This window comes from Drosophila kikkawai, chromosome 2L (genome assembly GCF_030179895.1).
Source record: "Drosophila kikkawai strain 14028-0561.14 chromosome 2L, DkikHiC1v2, whole genome shotgun sequence".
Lineage (NCBI taxonomy): Eukaryota > Metazoa > Arthropoda > Insecta > Diptera > Drosophilidae > Drosophila > Drosophila kikkawai.
This window is the reverse complement of record NC_091728.1, coordinates 4,423,972-4,434,714: the sequence shown is the minus strand read 5'-3', so window position 1 is coordinate 4,434,714 and position 10,743 is coordinate 4,423,972. Positions and strand designations below refer to the sequence as shown.

Sequence of the window (10,743 nt, the reverse complement as noted above, 5' to 3'; positions counted from 1 at the left end):
ATGGTTCGTGTAAACGACAAAAAAAGGATAATCCCAATAAGGGCTCCCTAAAAACCTAAATATTTCATTAAATTTAGGTGCAGACTTTAACAGTTAATTATTAGTAGTTAATTACCCTCATCAGCTAATGAAGAGCCAACAAAAAGGCACATGAAAATTCCACTAGCAGATCAGCGGGTACTTAAAAAATAAGAAAACACGATCAGAACTCATTGAAAAACGAGTGGCAGCAAAAAAAACCCCCCCGCCACTCGTGGCTGACAGTCAAAGTTACACTTTGGTGGCAGACACAAAAGTAACAAAAACATCATCATCAGCAGCAGCAGCAACGGCAGGAAAACAACTAAAAACAAATCGCAAAAAAAATCCAAGAGCTGAAAAAAATCACAAAACTTTACACAAAAAGTACTCAAAATATTGTTGATTATAACAGCGCAGACACACCAAGAACACATATACACTTAGTCTCTGGCCCGTTCTGATTTTCATAATCGCGAAATTTGATAACTAAACTAAGATATAGTACTAATAAATAATAATAAAATAATTTGTAATTTTGGTTTGCATAACAGTTTTTTTTTAAAACTAAAAGTGGCGTCATAATGCTTAAAACAAAAAGATTAACCATATGACAACTCAGTGAAAATACATAGTTTAGTAGTAAAAATGTCTTAACAACATAAACAGCCAATTTTAACACGAATTTAGTAATTTTTAAAAAATAAAAGGAGCAAAAAACATTTAATAATGAACGAACAATTAGCATTTGAAAATATTTAAAGAAATATTTAAAGCAAACTACGTAAAGTTTACTTTTGAATTTTCGAAATAAATAAGCACAGACATTTTTAATATTAGTAAGTTTTTTGGAATATTAAAATGCTAAATTAATTCAAAAGAAGATATCTCTGAATCACCTTATCTACCAAAAAGGAGTTTTAGTAACCTGGAATGAACCTAATAGACGCATTCCGCTTTTGGCTCATTCCGTGTGCCTCTAAAAAAACAAAGAAAAAATGGGGAAAAAAAATCAAAAAACGTTCGCAATGAACGTCGTCATATGGCTCTATTCCCGTTCCTCTCCTTTTTTTTTTTTTTTTGAAAAGGAGCCTCCCATGAAAACAAAACTGAAAAGCGCGGCGCAAATGTTTTTTCGCAGCCCCGTCGCTCCATTCATTTTTTTGTTTTTTCGCTTTTTTTCGAGTGTCTTCGGTGTTTAGTTTTGGGTCATTGCGCATTGTTATTGTTTTGCCAGGGTAGAGGGCATCGGCTGCATATTTGCCCTGTCGCCTGCATACCCCCCCTCGAAAAAATAGCCCGAAATCTATGTAGTTAAGGGGGGAACAGCTCGATACTGTGCAGAGCCGAGAGAGTCTCGTTATCCATTGAAAACTTTGTCCCTGTACCAATTCTGTTTGCATTTCTTCTACGAGCCTCTTCACTTTCAAACGAGCACACTTTCAAAAGTCTGTCCTAAACGAATTGTAGGAAAAATAAAATTTAATAAAAAATTATTAATTAATTAAAGCAAACAAAAGCAAGAAAATGTTTTTTTTTTTCTAAACTTTATGAATTTTTAAATATATAAAAAAGGGTATCAATAGTTTGGCTTTACCCTTTCGATATTTTCTTTTTAGGCACTTTTCCAAATAACAGTAATTGCTGCCGCCATGTTTTTGCCTTGTGTATGCGTGTGTGCTTGAGTATTGGTGTGTGTGTGTATGGCGGTTCCTTGAATTGCATTCCACAAAATGGCGATAATTGCTGTTGACTTTGTTCTTTTTTTTTTCTGTTTCCAAATTTAGAAATAACCCCCAAGCCTTATCGCTCCATTCAGTCGAGTCTTGATAAGCTTAAAACTATATTTTAAGCCTTTTGTTTGGGCAGACACACTCTAATTAAAGGGGAAGTTGAGAAAGCTTTTTAGTGAGCGTCGCACCCGTCAACTTAGTTAGAAAGCCAACTTGGCTTTTAATGACTTTGACTTTTAATTTTATTAGAGCACCTGAAAAGTCCTCCTCCCTATTTTCCACTGTATACTTTTCCCTCATTGCAATAAGTTTACGAAATACGTTTTCATTAAAGTTCACTCCTAGCTCGCAAGTTTTTCCCAGAAACTCGATGCCAACATTTTCCCAAGCCTTTTCGTTCTTTGCTTAAAAAATCAACATGTGTAGTCGTTAAAAAGAATGTGTACAGTACAGGAAATCCTGAAATTCAAATTTACTTAAACCTTTAAGACTCTAACCACAAAATCACAGTATTTTTATAGAAACTTCATGTACTCTAATATGATTTTAATTTATTTCATTTATTTTTTCCCCACAACATTGTTAAAATATGCTAATTTTCATCACGTTTTTCTTTTTATTTTGAACGCATAAATTAAAAATCTTTAAACAGCTTCAATTAAGCTTAAAAGTACCAGGGAATGTCCCCCTTTCACCTGGCACTCAATCACTTTCGCTTAATCAGCGGGTTGTGTGAGAACAGGCCACCCTCTAAAAGTACAGACCCAAAACAGAAGTTGATTGCTTAATAATATTTTGTGATGATGTGAATTTACTTTTATTTCTCATTTGGGAGAAGGCCAAGCCCCCAACTCGCTTCCAAACGAAACCAAGCCCAGGACTGGCTCCCAAAAGGCTCCTTTTCCTTCCACCTCGTATTCATTGGCTTTTGGGTTCAAATCAGCTTAGAGACCCAAAACAGGTGACAAAAAAAAATGCTTTTTCAGAGTGTGAAAAATGCTGCACTGCCAAAACATGTGTAAATATTCATACGGGAGTGTGTGTGTCTGCTGGTATCTGGGTGTTTTCCCTTTGTTTTCTTACATGTTGAATTGGTTTTCTGTTTCCGTTTTTGGGGTTGCGTTTTCAGACCCCGATTCCATTTCTCTTTTATTTTTCCTCTTGTGGCATTTGTTTGCCTCAGCGATAAAAATGTAAATTTATGAAGTTTTAATCAATTTGGGGAATTCTCGCTTTCCTTTCGGTGTCCCTCTTTTTGCGCTTTGTTTTGCCATTTGTTTGTTGGCCCCAACAGGCAGACACACACACACACAGAGAGGCAGCAGTAAACAGAGAATTTTCTTCTTTTTTTTTTTTTTTTTGAAACATTTAAAACATATTCCCACGTTTTTTCTCACTTGATCTCCCTTTTCGCTCCCTGCTTTATTTACTTTTTTTCTCTCTTTCGGCAGTCGTGTAAAGCGACACACAATAAAGACCCTAATAAAATTTTAATTTAGTGTTATTTGTCACCAGAGGGCGAGTAGGCATACATATATATATATATATAATATAAACAGAAATATAATGCAGATGAATGTATCTCACTTTGTAGGTTGCCTTCTGCTTAGAGTAAGGGTGTTAAGTGGCAAATGTTCGCCCCCAGATGAGTTGTGAATGGGATTTCCTCCGGGTACTTGGAAACTCTGCTCCTTCCCGTCCAAATAACCCATAATGTTTTATTGAACTAATTGACACGCCACGGCACAATGCATAAATTTTGAGCCACGTAACATAGTATTTATTATTTAATTACCATAAACCAAATGCAGCGACCTCCAGCAGGCTCTCCAACAAATTGATTGTTTATTGCGAGCACACATTAGCTCTCGCCCTCCTCCCACTTTCCAGTTATTGTTATTCGGCATTGTCACACGCTGCGTATACGCAATGTTTGTGGGATACCTAAAGGCAAGCCAAAAACCACCACAAATAATCCCCAAAACAAGAGGGGCGCGCGGGGCGGGGCGTGGGTTATGAAACATGACCGCAGGCCAAGGCGAATTATGAATGCGACCTGGGGAGGAGAGGCGAGAGAGAATGCTGGAGGGGGAAAAGCTGGAAGAGCAGGAAAAGCGGAAGCTCTGGGACCCTGACAACCGCGGCAACGGTAATTGCCAATGTCCACTGTCCAAGCGAGCAGCAGTAGCAGGTTCCTAGCCCTTTGGACCATTTGGAAAGCGTTGCCTCTCCCTTATTTATGTGCTTTACACTGTGACAAAATATTTGAAAAGTTCTAACCAAAGAATTCTGTAAATAGGGGAGTACTAATTGGAAAAATATTTAAGTCAGTAGTAGAATCTATAAATATCTAGAGTTTTGTAAAACCCTTCAAAAAGCAGTTTAAAAATATGATATGTAATTAATAAGGTAACGACTTCTGTGTTAATTAGCTTTTCTTTGGGTTTTCAAACCACTAGAACCAAATTATTTATTTCAATAATTAAACATTTTTATATTTTTATAGTTTCAAGACCTTTTTTTACGCAGTGCATGGCTGCCGGAAACGAGAAAAGTGTGGCCCCATTGAGTGTACGAAGGATGGCACTAGGTGCGGACTGTATTATGCCAAGCATAATTTTAATGTGCGTAGTAAGCGACAGCAGTGAGAACTAACTAAACAACAAACATAAAACCAAGCCACTAGGGAACCATGGAAGAATATAAGATTTTTAAAATGCTCTATAAAAAGTTGTATGTTTAAATTTTTTTCAATATACTGATTAGTCAAAGAAAATATAACATTTAAAGCAGTCAATTTCTAAATTAAACTAAATTTATTCTGTAAATTTTTATGAAAATCTGAATTTTTATTTATTTGTATTATTAAATAATATAAATAATATAATTGAACTAAATATTTTCTTAATTGTTTAGCATGCTAAGCCAGTCCCGATGTTCTGGTCGTGTTGTCACTTTTTAGTAAGTACTTGTTATTTATGTGCCATTAGCGAGTGCCGAAACGCATTTGGAGGCCTAGACGTTAGCCTGGAGGACTCGCTCGACTCGATTTATGCCCTTTGGAGCGACAGCATGAAAATGGATCATAAATTCTTGGCTGCGCTTCGAAAAGTATGCAACTGGTTTCAATATTTCGCTTGCCTTTATTATCAGTGGCAATCATTTATACCTTTCAGTCGTCTTCCCGTTCGGGTATATTTTTTTTTCCATGCACACTCGAACGTGGGCCTGTTTTATCGGCGTTTGTTTTACTTCCGACATCGGAACCAGAAACGGAAATTTCTCATTTCAGTACATTTCCGCCTCGCGCACTCTCGCACACAGATAAACACTCAGTATGTGTGAGTGTGTGGGTGTGCGTGAGAGATACATTTGGGGTTTATACGAAATGATTTTATGATATTTTTTAAAAGTTAAGGAAATATAAATAAATAACAAATAGTGGTCTTACTTCAATAAAACTTCAATAAGGTAGTAAAAAACGAGATCATTTTAATAATCAGTTATTTATTTAAAAAAATATAAATGTTAAGGAAATAAATAATATTTTTCCAACTAAGCTAAGTACGTTTTAAAAATGTTAAAAAAAAAAAAAAATGTAAAGCTACATATATGTTATCTTTAATTTAATCTCAAAATTTGTTAATTTTTACAAAAATCCCAAACTACTGCAACTCACGAATTAAAGAATTCATGAATTGTGAGGCATAAACGTGGTAAGAGCACTACATATGCAGATCATATGCTGAACAAGTTGGGCAGGTCGGGGGGCGCCCGGCTTCAAATGAAAAATAAACAAGGACAGTGTATCCAGAAGGGAAGGCGAAAACATTCTATAACAAATATGCGAGTAATAGCAACGATAAAAGGATACAACCAAGCAAGAACGAAACACAATGGCAACAACACCAAAAGGAAATCGCCAGCAAAATGTTTTAAAAACTGCCAAAGGCATAATTTTTCCTTTCATGTCTTTTTCTTTGTCTTTTGCTTAGGAATTTACCCAGAACTTTGACTTGATATTGCAAATGATGGCGGCGAAGGGCTTTGGGTTAAAATGGTCTGGCACAATGGGTTCTTTAGTAGGTTGACGGTAGTTGACATCGGTTTTTGCATTTTTCTTCTTGTTTATTGTAATTTCTACTTTGTTGTTCGTTTGAGTTGCTGCGAGAGTTGCTGTGATTTGTCTTATATAAAGATATTGTTTTAACCACAAAGAAAATGCTGACCAAGCGTTTTAACCAAATATATAATGGAGGTTATTTCTTGAGTTAGTTTAAAACATTCTTTATTAAAATGAAAATTACTTTTCTACATTTATCGAAACAAATTTGAAGAAAAACCTTCATTCACCTGGACTCTTTGGACATTAATTAAATTAAATTCAAATACCTTCACGGAAAACCCAAATTCTCGCACCCAACGAAAAAAAAGGTCTTCCGAATTCGCGTTAATTTAACACGAATATTGCCATAAAGGTTCGTCCCACTCTCTCACCTGCACAACTCCTTTTATTTTGTTGCCAAGAACTTCCACTTGAGTGAGTTTCTGTAAGAAACAAATTCAATTTGCATATTTTGACAGCAGAGCCGACGAGCTGAAGAGCAAAAAAAATGTTGCCCCAGAAGAGAAATGAACGCCTGGCGCTAATTACAGGAATTTATTGAAATCAAAAGTGTCGACTTACGCGGCGCGGCACGGTCCAAGGAGATGAATGAGGGCTGTGGAAATCGGCTTTGCAACGGATCGAGTTCTTGGGGAACGGGTCTCTCCTTTGGGTTCCAATTATTGACACTTGACCAAACGGCCAAGCGACCAAAATGGTAATTTCTATTAAAAACTTTACGAACAATTTTTGTTGAAAAGAATTTTTTTTCTTCTTTCACTTTTAGGGTCATTTTTGTTTGAAGCCATCGAAGTAATGAAAGTGCTGGGACGAACAGAAAAGTTTTCGATTTCACTGCTTTTACAAATTGGCATTAATTAATTTTCAATGTTTTTTTTCTCCTTTTTTTTTTTGTATTCTTGAGAGTTTTTTGGTGAAATTGCATTTCATTTTTAATGATAAATATTTAGCAATTAGTAAGGCAAACTGAAATTGTTTCTAAGCTTGCTTAAACATTCTGCCAAACATTTTAATTAAAACCCAGGTTTCGTCCTATTTAAAGCCACATGAAAATGTTTTTTTTTATATCTCTACTTATTTGGTTGGTAAAGCCACAGGATATAATATTTCCTCTTCCTGGAAACCCTCCCTTTCGTTCATATAAATAATTCTTTCATTATATTTTTGAATGAAATTTCGCGCGTGTTCATTTTTTTGTACTTATTTCATATCTTCTTCCCCTGCTGGCCTTGTGCCTAATATGAATTTTATGCAAAAAACCGCTATGGGTGGGCAGTGGGCGCTCGGCTTTGGCCATAATGCTCACCCAGGTTGGGTTACGTTACCCTTTTTTTCCCCGGCGTGCGGCATTAAAAAATTTAATGTTGTTATTATGGCACGCGAAACTGTAAAAAGAAATGCGTGGGAAATATGCGAGAGTCACAAAAAGCATAACATAATTTATTTCACTTGCATTTTAAAAATTTGAAAGGTTTAATTTTGAAAAAAAAAACAACACTTTCTTAAAAATATTATTTCAAGTTAACAATTTTTGCAATTTCAAGCCGTTCCTCACCATCATGTCAAACATTACAGAAAATTTCGAAAACTAAGAGAAAACTTTTTCTTTTAAATTGTATCCAACATCAGTTGGGCAAATATAAAAACTTTTCAATACATAAATATACGTACACACATATACATATATATATATACGTATATGAAAAAAGTGTCCAGCAAAGTCGTGTGTAGAAAAGTTATTTTCGCCCAGATGAAGGGTAAGTGGAGGTGTGCAGGACGAAGACGGAGGACGAGGCAATAAACTTGAGTTTGCCGAGTGGTTTTTGTTTTTCCAACACGCCGCTCTCTACAGTTCGATGTGGTCAAGTTTTGCGCACTAAGCGAAACTAATGTCGAAGTGGCGAAGCGCGAAAAGAGCTCCTCTTGCGCCAGCCAATGCGGCTCTGGGAAAATGTTGGAAAACTAAGAAAAATGAGACGATAATGGTAGCGATATTACTACAAAGGCAAAGTGCTCTCCGCTTCCCATAAAGAAGTTGGTTTTATTGCACAAACTTCGACGAGACAGCCATAGAAATGAATCCGCTAATAATCGAAATTGACTTGGCTAATAGATAAAGGTATAACGTAAAAAATCTTAAAGAAGCCTGGATAAGACAGTGATAAAAATAAATACAGATTTAAAACATAGAAAATACAAATATTATAATGCATTCAGAATAGAAAATAATACCAAGAAAATTAGCAATAGTTAGCAAGTGGTTTAATGATTTAAGTAGCGGCAATGAAACGATCGTAACCACAGCTGCTATTTGTCTATTGACCAGTTCCTTTTGTTGCTTTCGGCCTCAAGTCCTCTGCAATTAAAAATCCTAAACAAACACAGGTACTCAATACTAACAAAAACAAATCAATAATATTTTTATTGAATAAAAATAATGACCTTCTATTTTCTGATTTCACTCGTGTCTGTCATTTACTTTGTCTAAAAATAGAATTCAATTTGAGCCATTCAAAGGGAGAAGCTGATAAGCTGAATCTTAGCAAACAAAGAAAAACAATAAATAATATTGCAGCTTTCTTTGTATTTGATTTCAAAAGGGACTCGTTCAAGAGCTCTGAAAGACTGGCATTGTTTGGGCCGCCTCTGATGGCCATAACAACTTTTGCGGCGGATTCTGATTTGTGGAATGGCTAAATTTTATTGAAGAGCTACGCAATGGTTTGATATTACGTAGTTTGGAAATGACAAAATTCGACTTTGCTTGAAAAAGAGCAACATCAGTCTAAATTAAATTTGTCTAAAAACATTTTAATACGAATTTTCTTTAAGCCTACGTTTTATGGTAAGAATACGGGCTTTTAAAATTGTTTTTTGCAGACCATATGTCACAAGGGCTTACAAAGTAAAGGAGAACTTAAAAAAGGTGTAGCCACATTTTTGTGCGAACATAAATTTCCAATGCCAAAAGTCGAAAACACACCAATTCCATAGTATTTTTTGTTAGTTTTCTTTTTATGCAAGATGACGACGCAATGCAAACGTTTTTACACTGGAGGCCTTTGGGCCAGCTGCCCAGCTTCCTGCATACTAACATGCTAATGCCAAGCCACTAAAACACACATTTCGCTAACCCCAAGCCGAAAAAATCTCTGGCCAAATTGAAAAGTACGCGCTGCTCGCGTTTCTCGCAAGTTTTTCGTATAAATCTGGAACAGCTGGCACTGTAGAAAGGATGATATAGCTATAGGTAGAGCCCAGAGAAATGTTCATGGAAACTGAAAGTAAGCATATAAAATAATAAAATTGTCAATTACGGCTGGGAAATGGTGATTTCAGTTAATAAAATATTTTTATTATTTTTAAATGTGTTTTAAAAGCACACTTGTATTCCATGTTAACTAATTTAAATCCATTTCATATTTTCAATTTATGAACTCACACATTGAAACCGAATGTGAACAATTTGCCTTCACTATTTTGTGTTTTTCCTGCTTGCAGGGATCGAGCTCGGTTGAAATCCTTTCAATCATGGTCGCACTTTGCCGGCTAATGATATAAACTAAGGATAAGTCCTGCCAATATGAGCAGAAAGAGGAGAATATCTTAAAACCAGGCCCAAGTGCCATCAAAATTGCTGCCAGAGTAACACGATTGAAAGCCCCGAGGGCTCATATGGCTTTAAGCCGACAAAGAGAAAAGCCCGCCACACACGCACGCATATCACATTCGAGAGGATGGTACCCAATTCTTAAGACTTCGTTTTTTGTGTCGAGAAAATAAATAAATAAGAAAAAACGCTCAACTGAATTTAAGCGCTTTTCAAATACGCCTTCAAGCACCACCCATTGCCAGACCCCTGGCCCAAGTCCCCACTTAACGCATTTATGTTGAGAACGTGATATAATAAAGAGAAACAGGCGAAAAGGAGAGGAATTCTGGTGCTAAGAAAGCCGTGGCAGAAACCCTAAATCCTTCAAAGCGGACTTACTTATTCTTCAGCTCGCGACTATCAATATCAGCGATTCTGGGCAACCCTTTGCACAAATATTACTCATACACTGGACCACGCCTCCCTCGTTCGAAGGTCCTCCGTCTCCTCCTCTCTTCATTCAAGTCAAACGCGGCGCTCAAAAATATGCTATAGAAAATTTTTCGCACCCTTAGCGAATGCCTCGCCTCGCAAATTGAATTGAAATTCGATGGCACTTTAGCTCGGATTGGTGTGGGGGCCCGGGAAGGTCTTGTCGGGGGTCTTTTGGGGCATGTCTTGTGCTTGTCTATATTAAGGTCCCTCAAGCTCAGCTGCCTTTCGCGTCATCATCATCATCATCATGGCCATCAACATCATCGGCATCCGAAGGGGCGCATTAGGCGCGCATTTTCGAGTGCCTTTTCAAGGATAAACGTAAATTTTATTAGTTTTTTTTTTATGCCACCATCCCCATCCAACAACGTCTCTGCCTTTGCCGCCTGCTTTTTCTTTGCATTAGCGAAAATTAGTCAGCTACATCTCAAAGGTTATTCGGGGCAATCCATGTGTACTCCGAGCTATCTGGTAAACTTGGAAATACCATTGAAAGCCCAAGCTCATGTTGATCAAGGTCCGAATCGAATCGAAAAGTGTTTGGAACTCGGTCTGATTTTGCCGTACATGAAAGTCAGCCCAACAAGCTTTGTAAATATTGAACGAGGCGGCCCCCTGTGCCCTCAATGCCTGAAATCCAATAAAGTAGTCGGCTAATAAAATTTAATAAACTCCAAAACGTCAGGAAATTAAAAATGGGATCTGTGCAAATAAATTGCGGAGCACAACAAGGAATATGGGTAAGGGTATGGGTAAGGATATGGGTATGGGTATGTAGA

General features: G+C 36.7%; 1 long non-coding RNA gene across 1 annotated transcript; it reads left to right on the top strand.

Annotated features, from left to right (window-relative positions):
• Positions 1-8,711: 8,711 nt before the first annotated feature.
• LOC138927875 (uncharacterized) lies at positions 8,712-9,675 on the top strand. Its single transcript, XR_011444314.1, has 3 exons — positions 8,712-8,803; positions 8,885-9,161; positions 9,379-9,675. It is a non-coding gene; the product is annotated as an uncharacterized lncRNA (long non-coding RNA).
• The last annotated feature ends 1,068 nt before the right edge of the window (positions 9,676-10,743 follow it).